This window comes from Schistocerca serialis, unplaced genomic scaffold, assembly GCF_023864345.2.
Source record: "Schistocerca serialis cubense isolate TAMUIC-IGC-003099 unplaced genomic scaffold, iqSchSeri2.2 HiC_scaffold_1216, whole genome shotgun sequence".
In the NCBI taxonomy this organism is placed as follows: domain Eukaryota; kingdom Metazoa; phylum Arthropoda; class Insecta; order Orthoptera; family Acrididae; genus Schistocerca; species Schistocerca serialis.
Genome location: NW_026047421.1, coordinates 12501 through 17500, shown reverse-complemented (window position 1 = coordinate 17500; position 5000 = coordinate 12501). Strand labels below are relative to the sequence as shown.

Genomic DNA, 5000 nt, shown 5'->3' with positions numbered 1-5000 from the left:
AGTGGAGCCGCAGTGTCACTAATGTACAGAGATAGAACAGTTTCGACTGGAACCAGAGTAACCGTATACACGGCACTGATTAGTAATAGATGCAGAGCCATCAGAATACAGATAATATATACAACCGTCCCTATACATGCTGAAAGACTCTGCACACAATGAGAACCACACGTCAGCCAGACACTATCACACACTACTCTCTGCCTCTAACAGGCACACACACAATATCTAACCACCAGCATGGAAGAACATCCGGTGCATCCTCTCCGCCACATTACACAATCCACACTATCATAACCAGACCGGGAGGTCCACCCAGAAAACAGAATATCCCACCCTTCCGACATCCGCCATTGCTCAGCTAAGCCACGAACACCCACACATGTCCTACACAGGGGTGCACCCAACATCACAATACTGCCTCCTGTCACAGTACACAAACAATGGCAGGAATGAAAGACACAGATCTGCCACAACCTTGGAATCGGAGCGCCGCCTGTCATGAGCCACAAGTGCATCCTGACGTGACAAATCGGATGATCCCGCAGGCATGCACTTACGATAATCACTATCAACGAACCTGCCGCCCCCTCCCCCCCCAAAATACACCTTTCCCTACAACGTGTACCTTAACCTAAGCTATATTGTACCTTAACCTAAGCGATATTGTACCTTAACCTAAGGTATATCGTACCTTAACCTAACCTACATTGCGCCTTCACCTAACCTACGTTGTACCTTAACCTAACCTACGTTGTACCTTAACCTAACCTACGTTGTACCTTAACCTAACCTACGTTGTACCTTAACCTAACCTACGTTGTACCTTAACCTAACCTACGTTGTACCTTAACCTAACCTACGTTGTACCTTAACCTAACCTACGTTGTACCTTAACCTAACCTACGTTGTACCTTAACCTAACCTACGTTGTGCCTTAACCTAACCTACGTTGTGCCTTAACCTAACCTACGTTGTGCCTTAACCTAACCTACGTTGTGCCTTAACCTAACCTACGTTGTGCCTTAACCTAACCTACGTTGTGCCTTAACCTAACCTACGTTGTGCCTTAACCTGACCTATGTTGTGCCTTAACCTAACCTATGTTGTGCCTTAACCTAACCTATGTTGTGCCTTAACCTAACCTATGTTGTGCCTTAACCTAACCTATGTTGTGCCTTAACCTAACCTATGTTGTGCCTTAACCTAACCTATGTTGTGCCTTAACCTAACCTATGTTGTGCCTTAACCTAACCTATGTTGTGCCTTAACCTAACCTATGTTGTGCCTTAACCTAACCTATGTTGTGCCTTAACCTAACCTATGTTGTGCCTTAACCTAACCTACGTTGTGCCTTAACCTAACCTACGTTGTGCCTTAACCTAACCTACGTTGTGCCTTAACCTAACCTACGTTGTGCCTTAACCTAACCTACGTTGTGCCTTAACCTAACCTACGTTGTGCCTTAACCTAACCTACGTTGTGCCTTAACCTAACCTACGTTGTGCCTTAACCTAACCTACGTTGTGCCTTAACCTAACCTACGTTGTGCCTTAACCTAACCTACGTTGTGCCTTAACCTAACCTATGTTGTGCCTTAACCTAACCTATGTTGTGCCTTAACCTAACCTATGTTGTGCCTTAACCTAACCTATGTTGTGCCTTAACCTAACCTATGTTGTGCCTTAACCTAACCTATGTTGTGCCTTAACCTAACCTATGTTGTGCCTTAACCTAACCTATGTTGTGCCTTAACCTAACCTATGTTGTGCCTTAACCTAACCTATGTTGTGCCTTAACCTAACCTATGTTGTGCCTTAACCTAACCTATGTTGTGCCTTAACCTAACCTACGTTGTGCCTTAACCTAACCTACGTTGTGCCTTAACCTAACCCATATTGTACCTTAACCTAACCCATATTGTACCTTAACCTAACCCATATTGTACCTTAACCTAACCCATATTGTACCTTAACCTAACCCATATTGTACCTTAACGTAACCTAATTTGTGCCTTAACGTAACCTAATTTGTGCCTTAACGTAACCTAATTTGTGCCTTAACGTAACCTAATTTGTGCCTTAACGTAACCTAATTTGTGCCTTAACGTAACCTAATTTGTGCCTTAACGTAACCTAATTTGTGCCTTAACGTAACCTAATTTGTGCCTTAACGTAACCTAATTTGTGCCTTAACGTAACCTAATTTGTGCCTTAACGTAACCTAATTTGTGCCTTAACGTAACCTAATTTGTGCCTTAACGTAACCTAATTTGTGCCTTAACGTAACCTAATTTGTGCCTTAACGTAACCTAATTTGTGCCTTAACGTAACCTAATTTGTGCCTTAACGTAACCTAATTTGTGCCTTAACGTAACCTAATTTGTGCCTTAACGTAACCTAATTTGTGCCTTAACGTAACCCATGTTGTGCCTTAACGTAACCCATGTTGTGCCTTAACGTAACCCAATTTGTGCCTTAACGTAACCCATGTTGTGCCTTAACCTAACCTATATTGTGCCTCAACCTAACCTATATTGCGCCTTAACCTGACGCACGTTGTCGCTGAACCTGCTCTGTAATTGTTATGCAACTCGTTAAATTAGTGTAGTGTTGCCTAACCGCAACCCTCGCAATATAGTTCGCTATTCGCACTGCCCGGTCCCCTGTGTATCGCGTCATGTTAAACACCTTGCAGGTGTTGCTGACTTTCCACATGCTCCTGCTATACACTGTAATGTGGATAGCAGCAGGACGTACATGCCCCCCCCCCTTCCCCCCTGCCTTCGCAAGCTGGTCGTTGAGAAGTTTGCATGTTCAATGCCCTTCGCATGCCGACGTACTCAGCCTACGTTGTGGTACGGCCTGTCACCTGTCCGCCGATGTACGCAAAACCCACAAACTGTACTGCACATTGGTCCGTATGTACTGAATGATACATCGTGGCACATGTGTGACCGTACGACGACTGCGCCTAGCAACGGCAGACCATACAGTCCAAATATTGTGCACGCAGCTACGTGTCGTCTCCCTATAAGAGCTGGATTGCAGTGTGGTACGCCATTCAGACGTGTGGGAGGAACGGACGCCCTGGATGGCGATCAGCATGAGCAGTCTGTTGATGTAGTGGAGCGTGTATTCGGACGTAGTCGTCTCTTCTCACACACCGTGATAGCATGTTGCACCGCGTTCCACATCTGCGACATCCTGCAGAGGCCGGCTGACAGTCGTTCGCGCAATGGACACCGCATACGTACGGGGGCTACCTTCCACGTGTTCTCGAGGCGTGCACATGTTGTTGCGTCTATGTGGGCAGACGTAGTGTGTTGTGACACCTGACACAGGCATGCAATACTCGTTGCAAATGGCGATGGACGTCTACGTTTGCTGGTGACGTTACGCAAATGAACAACAGGTAACCCGTTGTGGTGCGGTTGTTCTCGCTAGAGGTGAATCAGTGTTGGCGACGATCGGTCGAGCTATTAACCGGTTGTTTCAGGGATACCCACCATGCCCACGAACGTGAAAGGGGACCCACCATGCCCACGAACGCGAAAGGGGATCTGGGTGTGAGGCGATACGCGGCGGTGGCTGGGTGGGACCGTCCCCGGCCGGTGAGGGGGGGCCGCCCGGCGTGCTGGCAGCGCGGTGCGTGGGCGCACGCGCTACAGCCGGCTGGTGGGGGCGGCCAGTGGCAGGCGCGCCGGCCGACGGACGCGGCAGGCGGCGCAGCTGCGCGCCGGCGCCCCCTGCTCGCGGCGCCTTGCGGCCAAAGTAGGTCCTCGCGGGCCCGGTGCGAAGCGCGGTGGCCATCTGCAGTGTGCTGGTCCGATTGAGGACTGTGTGCGCTGAGGATGCGCCGCCGCCCGGCGCTCGGCGCCGCGACGCCGTCTGCTGCTCGGTCGCCCCAGCGGTTCTCGCAGGTGGTTTGTATCGCAGCTGTGCGGACGTGTTGGCGCGTGCGCTGTGCTGGGAGAGTTCGCTTCGGCACCCAAGTGGGGCTTTTGTCCTTCTGTGGCGCTGGCGTTGGAGCTGCCGGTCACCGTAGGTGGCGCGTGTTGTCTCCCGCCGGCAATGCCACGACAGCACGCTCCCGGGCCTCTGTCGGCAGCGGCAAGCTCAGTTGGGAGCACGGGTGGTCGCACCTAAAGCGTCTACTCGCCTAACTCCGGGCGATTGCGCCTCTCTCGAACCCGACCAAGTACTTAGGACGGCGCTGCGCGCCGCCGGGACCTGAGAGGGTTTCGAGGTGTGTTGTGCAGGGGAGCTCAGCCTCCTCCTGTTTGCAGAATAATTGAGCGGACGCTTGCGTGTTCGCGCGGGCCCCCGGGACACACTCCCGGGCGGCCGGCTGCTCAGCTCTAGTTGACGCAGCTCCCTGGTTGATCCTGCCAGTAGTCATATGCTTGTCTCAAAGATTAAGCCATGCATGTCTCAGTACAAGCCGCATTAAGGTGAAACCGCGAATGGCTCATTAAATCAGTTATGGTTCCTTAGATCGTACCCACGTTACTTGGATAACTGTGGTAATTCTAGAGCTAATACATGCAAACAGAGTCCCGACCAGAGATGGAAGGGACGCTTTTATTAGATCAAAACCAATCGGTCGGCTCGTCCGGTCCGTTTGCCTTGGTGACTCTGAATAACTTTGGGCTGATCGCACGGTCCTCGTACCGGCGACGCATCTTTCAAATGTCTGCCTTATCAACTGTCGATGGTAGGTTCTGCGCCTACCATGGTTGTAACGGGTAACGGGGAATCAGGGTTCGATTCCGGAGAGGGAGCCTGAGAAACGGCTACCACATCCAAGGAAGGCAGCAGGCGCGCAAATTACCCACTCCCGGCACGGGGAGGTAGTGACGAAAAATAACGATACGGGACTCATCCGAGGCCCCGTAATCGGAATGAGTACACTTTAAATCCTTTAACGAGTATCTATTGGAGGGCAAGTCTGGTGCCAGCAGCCGCGGTAATTCCAGCTCCAATAGCGTATATTAAAGT

General features: G+C 50.5%; 1 non-coding gene across 1 annotated transcript in view; it reads left to right on the top strand.

Moving 5' to 3' along the window:
• The first annotated feature begins 4374 nt into the window (after positions 1 to 4374).
• The window catches only part of LOC126435723 (small subunit ribosomal RNA), a 1909-nt gene continuing 1283 nt past the window's right edge, over positions 4375 to 5000 (top strand). The window contains exon 1 of the ribosomal RNA XR_007580150.1: positions 4375 to 5000. This exon is cut by the window's right edge and continues 1283 nt beyond it. This is a non-coding gene — a ribosomal RNA (small subunit ribosomal RNA).